We start from the raw sequence: 16,903 nt of genomic DNA, 5'->3' as shown, positions 1-16,903 counted from the left end.
GTTTAATGTGAGAGGGAAAGATACAAAAGAGACTCAAGGGGCAACTCTTTCATGCAGAGAGTGGCGCATATATAGAATGAGCAGCTAGAGGATGTGGTAGAAGCTGGTATAATACAGCATTTAAAAGGCACATGAATATGAAGGGTTTAGAGGGATATGGGCCAAGTGCTGGCAAATGGGACTAGATTAGGTTGGAAAATCTGATCATACATCTCTGACTCTGGCTGAATTAAATATGCAGTTATCTCCGGAGTGGGAGTGGGTGTTAACACCATCCCTATTCAGTGAGAAAAAGAAAATGAGAAAAAGTGAAAGTTTAAAAACATGTTTTAATGGGAAATAAACCATAAATTATTGTTTACAGCAACAAACTAGTTACTAGTACAAAGTGTTGTATGGTTGACTTATATGCGAGCTACTTTCTGTAATTTGCATGCAGTTCTTTATATTGTACTTTCCAAACTATCTATTTGACTGTCTAGTTTTCATTACCCCCAAGAAATATGCGGGAGTTAACATTCAGTTGATGTCTAGTGAATATATATTTTTAATGCGATTTCCTTTTCTTCTAGCCAGTAAGTACCAGTGAAACCAGGTTGTTAAAATGACTTACCAAATAGTGTAACGTTTCAACTCAGGTGTGTCGCTCTTCGCAGTTGTCATGGTGAAACACATCAAATTTCACGGCCCTCCTTCCTGTTTACGTAAAACTAGTTCAAATCCTATCACTCCCTCTGTCGTACCCAGTCACAGCCTCTGGGGAATGAGAACAATGAAATGCCCCGGAAATGACAAGAAGGCACAACATGTTCGTACTCTCACAGTGAAACCAGGTGGTGCAGTTTACAGGCAAGCTGTAGGTACGTTCATCTTCAACAACTTCTCAATACTTCACGGAATCCCTAAAACTGGGCACTAGGGTTGTCTGAAACTCTACCAACTTTGTAATTAAGGTGAGCTTGGTTTGGAATTTATTTCAAATTAGAACTCTAGTCAGTATTTAGATTAACAAGAAAATAAGGGCAACCTTTGGCTGGCTATCTACCTTTTATAGGTGTGACCATTAGAACTAAGCTGAGTGTTTAATAACCTGGAGGGCGTGAGAATAAAGGACTTCAAATTTTAAAAATCAGTGGCTTAGAGCATTCAACTGTGTAGCGTTGACTTTTTGTTTTGGCTTGTTCGTTGGCAGATCTGGTAACTCCTGGGGGAGGGGAGTAGGAAATATTTCCAAACAGTGTGTTAATCAGTTTTGTTGAAAGCTTTGACGGCCAGTTTGTAAAATGATTTTGCTGAAAGTTACCAGGAGATCCCATCAACACTATTGGAATATTATCCAGGCCTCGCACTTTCATTCCATACAGTTTGCTGTACTGTACGCAGTATCATTACCGCAGAAATCAGTCAATGATTTACGCGAAAAGCAAAACAAGTCTTTGAGCTGTAAGTAAATCTAGTGTTAAATGAAAACCCAAAACACAGTGAGGCAGTGTGTGGTGCAATTGTTGTCCACTTTTTTTTTTATTTTCGTACAATTTTAATGTAACTTTTATCTTAGAATTCAGCATTGTGTTATGTCAACAAACTTTATTTCAAGCATGTTGAACTGTGAATCAATACATAATTGAATCATCCATATACTTTGTGAGATTTGTGTCTTACTGTTGAAATAATTTTGTAAGAGAGTTTAAGGTCTCTTAAAGTACAATCTGTATGGCCAGTGATTTTGGTGGTTTCCTCATAAGGAAACTGAAGATTGTAATTCAGGAGTGCCATAAAGTGCCTTAATGCTGAGTATCAGTGAAGGCACTTTAGTTTCTTGAACCTGTAATATGAGTGGCATTACTGCAAACAATTGGCTTCCCTTCAAACCACACTACACACCCAGAGCCAGTCAGAGTATGACATTGTCAGAAAAAAACATGAGTTACCGTGGCAACTGCTTTAGAATTCACAAGCCATTTTATCTCATTTGATCTATTCTTCAGCAAATAGTGTAAATGATCTTTACATATTGTAGAAAAGTTATTCTACAGTTGTTGGAAGTTGTGTTTCAGAACTGTACATAAAGTGCACAGCACTGATTAATAACTGGTTTTATTAGAATGCTGCTTGTGATTCTCTGACTGCCCTATTTCTTTCCAAACCAATTGTTACTTGTTGCCTGTGGGATTCTTGCAGTTGGTGCTGGGTTACCACTTTATGGTTATATAGTTGTTGGTCTTTTAAATAATATCTTTGTAAAAATAGCTTTAACATAGTTTATCAGTGAAATATCTTACAACATTTTTGTATTAGTTAAATGCCAACACATTAGATGACCAAAAGCTTGGTGAACGACATAAGGGGTGGCTTGCAGACTATCAAAGACCAGATGTCAGGCATGCAGCTTAACATGAGGTTGCACTGGATGTCATCAGTACAATGTATGCATAGGACACAGTTTTACAGGATGGCAAGATATATGGCAGAATCATACAACAAGTGCTGCAAGGCCCATCTCAATGTGAGATCATCTCATTTGATATTTTCTGCTTTTCACAAGAGGTGTGGACAGATCTTGCTAGGCAATGGCAAGATGCCAATTGATGAGTATTAGGTACTTGTTAGACAACTTGAAAAAGCTATAACTCACCTCATTAATATTTAGTTTCCCACCTTACTAAACCTGCCCAACAAGTTAAATGTCAGGAAGATCTGACAAAGGAAACCAGAGTTAGTACCCAGTGGATTCAGCTCCATGCTTGCCCAGTCCACTTCCATGCTGTACACTGGGTGTCAAGGTCTTGGGGCAGTCTCTCAGAATCTTCCTCCAAAAAATTAAGAACTGTTGATGCTGGAAATCTGAAACAAAATCAGAAACTGCTGGAAAAACCAAGCAGGTCTGTCAGCATCTGTGGAGCGAAAGCAGTTCTGAAGAAGGGTCACTCGACCTGAAATTTTAACTCTCTTTCCTCTCCACAGATGCTGTCAGACATGCTGAGTTTTTCCAGCAATTTCTGATTGTCCCCCTCCATAGACACTTGCATCAGGCATTCCATCACAACCATGCTGGCACTTCTCCAATGTGTACAGGCAGTGTATTGTGGAGGCACATCCATACATTACAGTGTGTACCAACAAGGCTGCAGCAGGAACAGGGATAGATACCAGGCTCACAGATTGGACCAGCTGCACCTCAGGACTGTTCGCTTGCTCACTTACTGATCACTCACATAGTGCTTACCGGCCTGCTCATAGCATCCTGCCTTATCTTGCTGTGTCTGTTAATGAAGTTATACAATCAGGCAGCTTGCCTTACCAGTGAGTGTCCCGCGTCTGGCTAGTGGATGTTCTATTGTACAGCAGTGTGCCACGTAAATCTCTCACCTGCTCAGTGTATCAGCAACTTGCATAACATACACATTGTGGCAGTAAGCAGACAGCCACATCTTAAAGTCTTAGGGAATAGACACTGTTTTTGTGGTTGAGAGTGTAGGTCATGGTCAGTCCGTTGGCTCTGTATCTGTGAGCCTGGTGTCTATCCCCATCTTCAGTATCCCCGCTGCAGCCTGTTTGCTGTGGTCCGCCATGTTGATGATTGTATATAGGTAAAGAAGATTGAGAAGGATAGTCTCTGTTAATCACATCAACACTCACAATCAGGGAAGTTGTCACCTTTGACACTGCTTAGGGTTTTCCAGTGTTGGAAACTGGATCGTTACAAGTGAGTTACAAGAAGATGGAAGAAAGTCTGCAGAACTGAGGAATTTGGGAGTCCTCATCCATTGTGGTTAGTATGCTGCTTCAGAGTGCCAGGGGACCCGCATTCTATTCCAACCTCTGATGACTGCATGTGTAGATTTTGCACATTCTCTCATGTCTGCACGGGTTTCCTCCGGGTGCTGCGGTTTCCTCTCACAGTCCAAAGATGTACAGGTTGGATAGATTGGCCCAAGCTAAATTGTCCATAGTATCCAGGGATGTGAAGGTTATATGGATTAGCCAATGGAAATGCAGGGTTAAAGGGATGGAGTGGGTTTGGGTGGGATGCTCTTCGGAAGGCTATTGAGAACTCTATGGGCAGAATGGCCTACTTCCATATTGTGAGGATTCTATGAACCACAAAAAGTCAGTATACAGGTTCAGCAGGTAATAGAGAAGGCAAATGGAATGTTGGCCTTTTCTTTAAAAGGGAATTGTCTATAAAGCTTTAAGGATGTCTTTTTAAAACTATATAAGGTGCTGGTCAGCCCACATTGGTGGCAGTGCAGAAAAGATTAACTAGGCTGATCCTGAATTTTGCGGGACTGTCTTATGATGAAAGGTTGAGTGTAGAGTCATAGATTCATACAATACAGAAGAGGGCCTTTGAGTCTATGCTAGTCCCACCTTCCAGCATAATAAAAATATTCAAAGTTATGCAACATCCACATACTGTATGGTTATGGGGTTTCTTGCTTTCAACTATCTTCCCTGGCAGTGCATTTCAGTTTTCCAACACCTTCCGAGTGGAAAAACTTTTCCTTAAATTTCCTTCAAACCTCCTGTCCTGCATTTTAAAATTATGCCTCCTCATACTGACCTTTCAGTTGAGGGGAATAGCTGCTTTTTATTCATCCTGTCCAAGCTCCTCAATCTTAAATTGAGAGTTAAGAGATTTTCCTCTGAGATTTTTCCATCAGCCTTCATTGTTTTAAAGAGAAGACCTAAGCTGATCCAGCTTCTCTTCATAGCTTAAATGCTCCATCTAGGAAACATCCTGGTGAATCTCACTACACCCCGTCCAGTGCAAACACATCACGCCTATAATGTGTTAACCAAAGCTGCACACTAACTATTGCAGCTGTGGCCTAAACAAACTTCTGTACAGAACCTCCTGCTCTTCTAATCTATGCCAGTACTGATTAATGGCATGTCCCATATGCCTTCTCAACTACCCTAGTAACCTTTCCAGTCAATTCAAGGATCTGTGGACAAATACCCCAAGATCCCTCTGTTTCTGTGAGCTTCCTTGTGTATTCCCCTGTCTTGCTTCTTCCAAAGTGCATCACATCACAGCTTTCAGGGTTAAATTCAATCTGCCACACAGCCAATCTTTGTGCCATCTGCAAATCAACTTATCATCAACCCTGCATTCTCATTTACATTGTTCATATATACCACAAACAGTGAAGGAACCCAGCACTGTGGTTTGCTGCTGCACACTAGGCTCCAGTCACACAAACAGCCTTCTACCATCACTCTTTGTCTCCTGTCTTAAGCCAAATTTGGATCCAACTTGCCAAGTTACCATGGATCCCATGTGTTTTTATCTGTTTTACAATTCTCAAAGGCTGAAATCCATATAAACTACATCAAATTTACCCTCACCTACATACTTGGTCACTTCCTTATGAAATTCAAATAAATTTGTTAGGTATGAGCTCCCTCTGACAACACCATACTAACAAGCTGCTTTCTATTCTCCCTGTCCATGCTCCTCAATCTTACACACCTCTGTGAGGTTTCCCCATCAATCTTCATTGCTTTAATAAAACCTAAGCTTGTCCAGCTTCTCTTCCTGATCATATCTTGTCTCTCTGAATGAAGATTTATTCTCTCCTTCAGAATGTTCTCCAGTAGTTTTCCTACTATTGATGTAAGACTCCGTGGTCTGTAATCCCTGGTTTATCTCTATCACTTTTCTTAAAAAGTTGAACTACATTACCTGTTTTCCAGTCCTCTGATGCCTTCCCTGTGGCCTGACAGAAATTTAAAAAATTGGGTTAGAACCTTTAATTTCAGACCTCACCTTCTACAATAGCCTGAGATACGTTACATTCTGACCTGGGGATTTGTCCACTTAATCCTGCAAAAACCTCCACTATGTTCTCTTTCCCTGAGAACTCATAACCCCACAGACCTTCTGACCAAATTCTGTGATCCTCAGTCTCCCAAGTGAAGACAGTTGTGAAATACTCGTTTAACATTCTCCAATGTCCTCCAGCTCCATGCCCTCTTGGTCCCTAATGGGTTCTATACTCTTCATGGTTACCTTCTTCCCCTTAATATCCTTTACAAAATATCTTGGGATTCTTGCTAATTTTACCTCCAGTGTTTTCTCATGCCCCCTCTTTGCTTTAATTTCTTTCTTAAGTTCACCTGCACTTTCTGTACTCCACTATTAACTCTGCTTTGCTCTATGTTGTACCTGTTAAAAGCCTGTTTTCCTTATGTGGCCCTGAATATTCTTAGACATTCAGGATTCTTTGGGCCTGTTACTCCTACATTTAACACTATGTAGAACATGTTGGTTCTGTAGTCTCTCCATTTCTTTTTCTTTTTTTTAAATTTCCTCAGCTGGCTTGCTGTAGATTTACCCAGAAGGTTGAGGTTGTGGTCTGCTTTAGTCAGATTCTACATTATTTTAATAAAACCTTATTTCCCAAATCCAGATTTTTTTTATTACAGACTACTTTTCCTTTTTCCATAACTAACTTAAATCACAGTGGTGTGGTTGCTATTATTAAAATGCTTCCCCACACTCACCTTGACCACCTATTCCACTTTGTTCCCAAGAATTAGGTCCAACAATGCACTATCCCTTGTTGGACCATCTACCTGTTTCAAAGAATCCATCCTCTCTTGAATCCTTAATACTATAATTATCCCAATTAATGTTAGGAAGTTGAAATTCCCTAATATTATTATTCCTACACACATCGATGAATTGTCGATATATTTGCTGCCCTATTGCCCACTAACTGAGCCTGAACGCATGGAGTTTAGAAGAAAGACAATTTTACAAGATTCTTAGGGGACTTACTGTAGATATGCAAAAAAATTATTTGCCATTTTGAGAGAATCTAGGAGCAGAGAATGTAATCTCAGAATAAGGGATCATCCTTTAAAGACAGAGATGAGGAGTAAATTCCTGGGTATGCATTCCTAATAAATTCAAATAATCTGTCAGCCCTAAGACAATAAGAACCTGTAGCTCCAAAATAATAATGGAAACAAAAATTGCTGGAGAAACTCAGCAAATCTAGCAGATCCTTCAGAACTGGAATAAATGCTGCCAAACCTCGCTTTCTCCATGATTTTCTGTTTTTGTTTCCGATTTCTAGCATCTGCAGTTTTGTTTTAGTTTAGCTCCACAATAATATTTGCTTTAACACCAGAATAAGATTTACATAGGTGTTTAACAAATTACAGTTATATCATTTTACAGTGAACAGTAATTAACTGCAAATAATCTGTTTGTACTTAAACCAAAGCTGAAGTATTTAATGTTAAAAATCAAAAAGAGTGTAAAAGAATACATCTTCCAACGATAAGATCACCTAATGTTTGCAACTTACAATGATTTTCTTTAATTAACAACTAGGGTTCTCAATATGTTCTTAGAGGAGATTGAGGGAGACTCAAGTTGCTGCATCCAGATGATTTTAGGTCAACTTATCAAACTTTCATTGATTCTGAACCTAGTTCATGTTTATAGTTTTGAAAAGCAAAGCAGGAGGTTATCATGGACTAACTCACCTTGCAGTGACTATAGAGGACAATACATTCCGTTCCAGGTAGTTTCCAGTACCTGAATAATATTTGTCTTTGTTGCAAATTAATTCAAATTCATGCCATCTTACGGGTGGATATTAGAAAGCAGTTTTCAGTGTAACGTGACTTTCTTCAGTTTTTTTTTCCAATTCCCCAAAATGTTCTCCCAGAATTATTGCCATTGAAAACAGATTTTGAAATCTTAGCATTAGAAATTCTCTTTCTACCAATTGATCTCAATGAAATAAGTAAACCAGACCTTAAAATAAAATGCTTGTTCCAATGTCAACCAAAAATATTCTGTCTCACTTGCTTATTTCTACATAAACAAACTGATTTAAAAAAAATACTTTCACTGACTGAAACTGATAAAATATAAATCAGTAAGCCAGAGGTGACGTTGGTAACATTGTTTTATACAGAGTTATTGCAATCTGAAATGTACTGCCTGAAAGGATAGTAGAAACAGATCTAATTATAACATTCAAATGTGTATTGGTTAAATAGTCAAAGAAAAATCCAGGGCTGTGGAGAAAAAGAAGGGCAGAAGAACCAACTGAAGAGGCACCATTAATGTGGATTAGTCCTCTGTTGTATAATCAAGTGGAAGTGGCTGCAATCATTTTACTTTAGTGCAAGATTCTCGGTTGGGAATGTAATGTCTAGCAAAATATTAGCATTTTGTTATACCATCCCCTCTGCAATTTCTACTAGGGTGATGTAAATTAAGTCAGTAATGGCTGCTTGCAGTTGAGCATGTGTTTGTTTAACTCGTAATATACCACACACACACAGTCATTGCTCCAGCAGAAAGTTTTGAGAATCATTGGGGAGTTTGCTCCAAGTTCAATGTTAATGGTTTCTCTATAAAATTAGGGGACCAGAACCTGTGTAATGGAACTAGGGATGGTGTGGGCATGGACTTTAATACATTAAAAATAATTCCCTGTTCAGTAATGACACATTGCCGTGGTTGGGGAGAAAAACCTGTTGCTAGGTTTCAGAAAACCTCCAAACGTTTAATTACATTTCCATCTTTTGCATTCTGTCCAATGTAAAGATTTCCTCAACAGCATACAGTATCACCACTGGATCAAGTTATAGAAATCAATTATCAAAGATATGAGCAAAGTTGAGGTCGACAATGTATGCTAGTGCAAAAGTTCCATTATACGTATGCCACATATTTTACAGAATAATGACCTCAAACAGCACCATACCATGTTCTGACTTATAAGACAATTAGAAATCAGAACAGCAGTAGGCTGTTCAAGCCTATTCCATTATTCAAAAGGACCATGGCTGATGCAACATGCCTCACATCCAATTTATTGCTGTTTCCTCATAACCTTTGACTCCCCTGCTGATCAGGAAACTGCCCCTACCTTAAATGTATATGAGGACTCTGTCTCCACAGCTGGCTGTGGAATGCAATTCCAAAGAAACTCATCCCTCTGAGAAAAATAATTCCTCCTCAGTCTTGAATTGGAACCCCTTTCTTCTGAGACTCTCACATGAGGGGAAACATCCTCCCGGCATTTATCCTGTCAAGTTCATTAAGAATTGAAAAGTGTGGCACTGGAAAAGCACAGCAGGTCAAGGAGCATCCAAGGAGCAGGGGAGTCGATATTTTGGTCATAAGCCCTTCATTGGAAATTGTGCTTTTCCAGAACCACACTTCTCAACTCTGATCTCCAGCATCTGCAGTCCTTACTTTCTCCAAAACCCTTAGGAATCCCAAGTGTTTCAATGAGATCTTTCATTCTTCTAAACTCAGTAAGTAGAGTCCCAAACTATTTAACCTTGTTCATAAGAAAATCCCTCCATACCAGGGATCATGCTAACCTTTTTTGAACTGGCTCGAATTAAATAATATCATTCTTTAAATAAGGGGAGCAAAACTTCTGACAGTACTACATAAATGGACTCACCAGCACCTTGTACAATAGCAGGAAGACTTTTCTACTCTTGTACTCCAACCGTGTGGAAATAAGAGTCAGCCTTCCAGATTAACTGCTGCACCCGTGTGTCGGCTTTCTGTGTTTTGTGCACAAGTATCCCCAAATCCCTTTGTTACCACTTTCTGCGTTTAAATAATATTCTGTTCTTTTGTTTTCTCTTTCAAAATTAACTACTTCATATTTTCTCACATTATACTCTATTTGCTAACTTGTTGCTGACTTACCCAATCAACATAGACTCCATAAACAGTTTGTGTCTCGCTTGCAACTTTCTACCTTTTTTTTGACATCTGAAAATATGGCTACAGTACATTCTCTTCCTTCCTCCAAGTCATTAATAAATGAGCTTTGTACAAATATGTTCATGTTTATTCAGTGTTTTAAGTACTTGGTTAGTGCATCTGCATAACCTCACCTTTTTCCACCCACCTCCCACCTTATCCCACTTTGCTCTTCCCAAATCTGTGGTTCCTGAACTGGTTCGACAATATCAGAAATAGAATGAATAGGTCAATGACCATTTGTCAAAACTAGAGAAAGAGATGTGCCAGGTTTTAGGCAAGAACAGAGGAAAAGAGTGGGCTAGAGTTGGAAGGAAACCTGTGGACGTAGTGAAGAACAAAAGGAGAGGTTCGTGATAGGGTGGGAGGCAGGAGACATAAGATAACAAAACATTCATGGTGCAAAGCAATGGGGCATGACATATAAAAAATGAATGTAGAGGTGATGAAATTAAAACAGAATCTGCTTTCTGTTTATACCTCTCTGTATAAAACAATTAACCACAAACCATACTATTGCACAAGCAAATATTGGAAATAATTAGTTCATCTGTACCCTATCAGTTGGACACCTAGGAAGAACAGACTTTCACTCCCATTGTACTCCAATTGAGGAGAGACACATCAATTAAAAAGTCTCAACACTGAGTCAGTTTATTCTTCCGTTTCCTGGCAACGGCTAATACAGGCTGGGCTCAATTGTTGGATGTTGCAAAACAAGCCTTAAATGAAGTGAAACCAACTCTTCTATTCTCTACAATGATTTGAAATGAAATGTTGCTCAACTCAAGATGCCCACTACAGCGTTTATTACTCCTAAGACTAAAGAATGATTTTCTAATGTGACTTTCATCCAGGTTAATATGACTGATTCAATTCAGGCAAAATATCAAAAGCAGAAATGCTTCTAAGATAATGCTATAATATCAACTCTAAATGACAGATATCATGCCTCTGGGTTAGAAGTTGAATGTTAACACTGACATAGACTTCAGCACTGTACTAGATATTTGAAAGAGCTGTTCAATTAGTCACATCTGCCTAAGAATACAGCAACGTTTTCAATTATTTATCCAATTACCTTTTGAATCTGCTTCATTTTCCAGGCAATAGATTCCATTTCATCATAACCCATTGCAGAAGCATTTTTTTTTTCCTTGTCACCTCTGATTCTAGTGAAAATTTCACTCAGTTCAAGTCTGCTGGTCAATAGTCCTCCTTCCTCTCAAAATAACTTTTCCTTTGTTACATACCTAAAATCTTGAAAAAGTTTAACAATTTGAGAATCAAATTCCCTTTAATTTTTTTGTTCCACAAAGAACCATTCCTGTTTCTATATTTTCTTAGGGTAATGTTCAAGTGGCTATTGGGTGGATTATCAGGGTGTGGTGTAGAATAAAGGATATTAAGTAGGTTCAAATTTGTACCATTTGTGGTTATTTATGGAGGCTACCTACTCACCTTACCCTATGCTATGAATGGTGTACCTAACTAATAGGTTTTCTCTACTGGAGAGAGATTATTATGACTCTACACTTTCTTAGGCAACCTGTATTACTTTAGTAAATCTGCAAACCCTTTCTTACTCTGTGAATTTCAAAGATTACTAGCCTATGAGTGAAAAAGTTCCTCCAGACTTCAGTCCTAGTCAGGACATGTGGGTTTAAGAGGTAATTGCCTTCACAGATACTTGTTGAATCCAGGGAAGACATTGACATGGTGGCAATGTTCACAGTCAGGGACCCAGGCTAATACCCACAATTCTATTTTGTGGCACTTTAGCAAACGATGTTTGAAAATTCACATATACAATTGTGCTTTACCCATCCCACCTTTCCATTGTCTCAAAGAACTCCATTATATCAGACAACGTTAATTTACCTTGAGCAAGTCCATGCTGGATTTCATTTTTTTGCCCAAATGCAGTTAATTTTGTTCTGGTTTATTTTCTTTAGAGATTTACCCATCAGCAACATTAGGCCGTTGGGCATGTAGTTGCTGTCTCCTTTTCACCAGTAGGATATTGTATTTGCAACCTTGCAATTCTCTGGCAGCACTCCCAAATCTAAAGGAGGACCAGCATGTCATTATTTCCAGAGAGCCTGTTGGCAAGGATGATACTGGAGCCAATTCTTAACTTAGTCTTACAGCTATTCACAGATTAGAACTTTATAAGATTGCACTTCACAACTCAACCACACCAATTTTAATGTCTTTTTATATTTAAGATATTTTTATATCAATCTGTTTAGAGATGTTCGAATACACCTCTGGAAAGGTGGGACTTGAACTCAAGTCTGTTATCTGTGAGGTACCACAAGAACCCTTTGTGCGTTTCAATGTTTTTAAAATTGGATTTCAAATTTCATCATTTACCATAATGGAATTTGAACCCATCTCTCTCGACATTAGGTTGAAGTTCTGAATTACTAATCTAGAGATAGTACTGGTATGTCATTAATTCTCTTTTTTTGTGTGTTGGAGTAAAACTCTAGTTAATGTTCTCACCAGCATATAAATACAATTCAAATGCAATTAAGCTTCAAACGGACTGTGTGGTACAATAGTAGTGTCTTTATCCCTGAGCCAGGTGACCAAGATTCAAGTCTTACCTGTTCCAGAGGTGTGTCATAACGTCTCTGAATAGGTTGAGTAGGGAAAAAATATAATTGATATGGGGGTCACCCATTCAAACACACTTGGTGCCTGATTGAAAGACTTAGCATTGGGATCTGGACCTGTTGATAACACCCCTTTCTTTCCTATCATCTCTATTTATCCACATCCTCATTTGTCCCATCCTGCACTCTTTCATTGATGTCTTGGTCCCTTGCTGATCCTGGGCGTCTGGTGGGTGCATTGCCAATAGCCATCACTATCTCCCTAGTTATGTTGCTGGTCTCTAACAATGGATAGCCTTTCCTAAAGGAGTCAATGTGGTGCTTTTGCCAGTTGTCCAACCAATGCACAGAAAACCCAACATCTGCAAAGAATAGCATCCAATATGTGTCCACAAGTCCCCTTAATTCAAGTCTGTGTTGTCATTTTATGATAATCCTAAATGGCGGCTTGTATCTTCAGCTTATCAACTTTCTGTCATGCTTAGGCCACAAAATTGGACTCTGTTGTTTCAGCAAAATGGTACCAGACTCTCACCTGTGCTATGCACAGAAGGAAATATTCAGAATAGGCAGGTTGTGATGTCAGCCCATTAATACTGACCCAACTCTGATGCTGCCATTTTCAGACTCACTGCAGCAGTTTGTAGGCTTTCTTTGTTATGTGCTGAAGATGCATTCAGGATCAGGAAGACCCACTCACTTCCACCTCCCTGAAGTGCTAGTTAAGGGATCATCATACAGTTTAGTTGTTGATTAGTTTCTGATTTCTCTGTTTTGAGTTTGTGGAAATGACTGATGGCTTAGAGTACTTTAGACTTTAGGAAACTCTCAGGAAGTGGTGCAGTAGGTGGAAAAAGTGGCAGTGAGGGAATGACTCCTAGCAAAAGCTTTTATCCTCCTAGAGTCTTCCAGCAGCATTTTTCTTCAACTTTCAGTTATGAATAATGTGAACAGAAGGAGCTGCTTACAGAATTCTGTCACTTCTCAACTCCAACTCCAGACCTGAACATTAGACCAGGGTGAATCTTCCAGACTGAAGCAGTGACATCTTAGATTAGATTACTTACAGTGTGGAAACAGGCCCTTTGTCCCAACAAGTCCACACCGACCCGCCGAAGCGCAACCCACCCATACCCCTACATTTACCCCTTACCTAACACTACGGGCAATTTAGCATGGCCAATTCACCTGACCCGCACATCTTTGGACTGTGGGAGGAAACCGGAGTACCCGGAGGAAACTCACGCAGACACGGGAATCTCTACCATTTCTGAGTCTGCCGTCCACATCAAAGACAAGAGATGCTATTCTTTCAAGGACATAAGAACTGTGATCCATTTGACAAAAGAAGTACTCTGTCAGGAAATTGGATGGTGGGCTGTGAATTGGGTAACTGTGAATTTACTGGGAGTTCCTACATAAAGGAACAGACTGAAACTGTGATTTTTGTATTTGGTGCATATATATGGTGTTTATCTCTTGTAAATAAAAGTATACAAAGTGTGTAAATATCACTCACCTTACAGTTTTCTCTCTCATTTCCTGAGTTACTAGAATAGAACATTTTAAAAACAAAGGTCTCCCATCTGGGATTGAGAAGAGGACATTTTTTTCCACAGGTTTTTGGTCTGTAGAATTCTTTCCTGGAGGTGAGATAATTTAATATTTTTTAGGCTAACTAACGTAGATTCTTGATTGACAAGGAAGTCAGAGTATGAGAAAGGGTAGAAGGGGAAGTGGAACTGAGGCCGAAATCTGATCCACCACAATCTTCCCAGATGGCAGAGAAAGTTTAAGGGGGGCAAATAAACTCAATTCCATTCCTAAATTATATGCTTTTCTTAATCTTTGGTTCCCAACTCATTAACTGCCGCTCTCTCTGATTATAGACCACGTTGCTTTATAAGAGGGTGGCATGGTGGCTCAGTGGTTAGCACTGCTGCCTCACAGTGCCAGGGTCCCAGGTTCGATTCCAGCCGTGGGCAACTGTCTATGTGCAGTTTCCACATTTTCCCTGTGTCTGCATGGGTTTCCTCTGGGTACTCCAGTTTCCTCCCACATTCTAAAGATGTTCAGGTCAGGTGATTTGGCCATGCTAAATTGTCCAAAGTTGTTAGGTGCATTAGTCAGAGGGGGGTGGGTTACTCTTCGGAGGGTCGGTGTGGACTTGTTGGGCCGAAGGGCCTGTTTCCACAATGTAGGGAACCTAATCTATCTAATCTAAAATGCACCTAGGTCTATAATGCAATTTGTTTTGGTGATCTGTCCTGTCACAGTTCAATAGCTGATAGTACACAACTGTGACATGCATGTACCGTATTTAACGTTGCTGCAAGGGTGAAGTGAATCTATGAATAATATGGTAAGTTTCATTTGACAGAGAATTTCAGTGGGTGAATAAAGATGGTGGAGTGATTTAAACAGTGAGAGACAAGGATTTGTTGTAAGATGATACATCACTGACTATAATTATTCATATGGGGTTTTTGAATTATTTGCAGCACTGCATTCTGATACTTGGAGTTACACTGCTGGCATGAACAGCAATAGTTTTGTCTACTGAAACTGCCTTGGAAAGTCTGTCCTCTGGTCACTTTTGGCATGATCCCTGCCTTTCTCAGCCATTTGCACCCCACATCCTACTCAAACTCTTCCCCCAAACATGCCAGCACCAGCCGCTGTTAGAAAGAATATGTTTCATTTAAGAGGTGCAGACTGAGTTTAAGTGGCGCTCACCTCACAGGATATCAAGTTCCTGTTGAGGCGTGCGGTCACTCAGTTGTGTACTTGGCCCTCTGGCTGACTCCTGCTTCTCGTATTGTCTCTCAGCAACCAGCTATCTCCTCGCTAATCTGGTATCCTTCCAATGCCAAATTAATTTAAACCACCTCATGCATTAATTAATCTGCTTCCTTTTGACGTAATTGGGTCCCCACTCAGATGGTGATATGGTAACCTCCTGGTTCTTGACATTTGTCTTTCTAATGATCAAACTAAACTATTTTTTTAACTGGTGTGAGAATGTGTCTGTGTGCCATTACAAGTGTTTCTTGGTACACAATGTCAGTGTGGCATTAGTGCAGAGCAACTCTGATGACCTAAAGGTACATAATAGCAGCAAAGGGAAGAATGTACCAAAACATTTTGGTGCTAGATCACAAATCTGTTTGACCTGTCTACAACTCTCAAAGGGTCTAATAATTCCCTGTCACTGCTGAACAAACCCCTCAAGTTGTCATGAATAGGGGAAATCATTTTGAGCAGCTTTGAAGGGCATTCAATTTTATCCGGCAACTAATAAACTACTTCTACTCATGTGGTTGATCAAGATTTTAATGAACAAATAAGCATGTTCTCATTGTACTTCCTTTGAAGGATTTCTTCAGACTTTGCAAGTACAACAAACATCATAGACTGATAGAGTCATTGAGTCCAACAGCACAGAGACAGCCCTTTGGGTCCATGCTGACCAAAATGTCCATCCACACTCATCGCATTTCCCTGCACTTGCCTCATATATTTCTAAATATTTCCTATCCACGTACAGAACAACCTCGATTCTCCGAACAAGACTGGCAGGGAATATCTTGTTTGGATGCCTGATCAGTGTTCCCGTGGCGGCGGCAACAGTAGGAACAGGGTTCCTGTGGCGACCCTGTTCCTGATCCTGCTGCCAGCCCAAGCTGCCTGATCTCACTGTGCTCTTATTAAATTTAGTAAAATTTTTACGGGACCTGGAGATCTTGTTCGGATAATCCAAAATTTCGATAAATGATGTTCGGATAACCGAGGTTGTTCTGTATATGTCCATTTGCCTTTTAAATGTTGTTAATGTACCTGCTTCAACCACTTCTGCTGGCAGCTCATTCCATATGCGTACCACCCACTGTGTAAAAACTAAAGTTGCCCCTCAGGTTCCCATTTATTTTTTCTCCTCTTACCTTAAACTGATGCACTTTAGTCCTCGATTCCCCATAAAGAGTGAGTGCATTCATCCTATCCATGCTTTTCATGATCTTCCACAGTTCTTTAAAGATCACCCATTTAGTCGTGTATGCTGTAAAGATAAAAGTCCTAGCTTGTCCAACCTCTTCCCGAAAACTCAGCCCCTTCAGTCCTGGCAACATCCTCGTAAATTTCTTCTGCACTCTTACTAGTTTAATAACATGCTTCTAAATAGCAAACCTGAACATACTACTCCAAGTGCAGCCTCACCAACATTCTGCACAACTGCAACATAACTTCCTAACTTCTTTACTCAATGCCCTGACTGATGAAGACCAGTGTGCCGAAAGCTTTCGTCACTGCCCTGTCTACTTATGACTCCACTTTCAAAGAATTGTGCACCTGAACTCCAAAATCCAAATCATTGATGTAGATAACAAACAGCAATGGGCCCAACACCGATCCCTGACGCACACCACTAGTCATAGGCTTCCAGTCCGACAAGCATCCCTCCACTATTACTCTCCACTTCCTACTATCAAGCCGATTGTGTATCTAATTTGTCAGCTTGCCCTGG

General features: G+C 39.8%; 1 protein-coding gene across 2 annotated transcripts in view; it reads left to right on the top strand.

The window, feature by feature from the left end:
• Window positions 1–756: 756 nt before the first annotated feature.
• si:ch211-105j21.9 (sialomucin core protein 24-like) overlaps window positions 757–16,903 on the top strand; it is a 36,477-nt gene continuing 20,330 nt past the window's right edge. The window contains exon 1 of one of the 2 annotated variants that reach the window (XM_060845197.1): window positions 757–860. The gene's annotated coding sequence lies outside the window, so the exon portion shown is untranslated. Of the gene's footprint in view, window positions 954–16,903 lie in introns of both variants that reach the window. The other variant, XM_060845196.1, reaches the window with a different exon arrangement.

The sequence above is a fragment of the Hemiscyllium ocellatum genome, chromosome 26 (genome assembly GCF_020745735.1).
Source record: "Hemiscyllium ocellatum isolate sHemOce1 chromosome 26, sHemOce1.pat.X.cur, whole genome shotgun sequence".
Taxonomy (NCBI): Eukaryota; Metazoa; Chordata; class Chondrichthyes; order Orectolobiformes; family Hemiscylliidae; genus Hemiscyllium; species Hemiscyllium ocellatum.
Note: the sequence above shows the minus strand (reverse complement) of the source record. Positions and strands in the feature narration are given on the sequence as shown.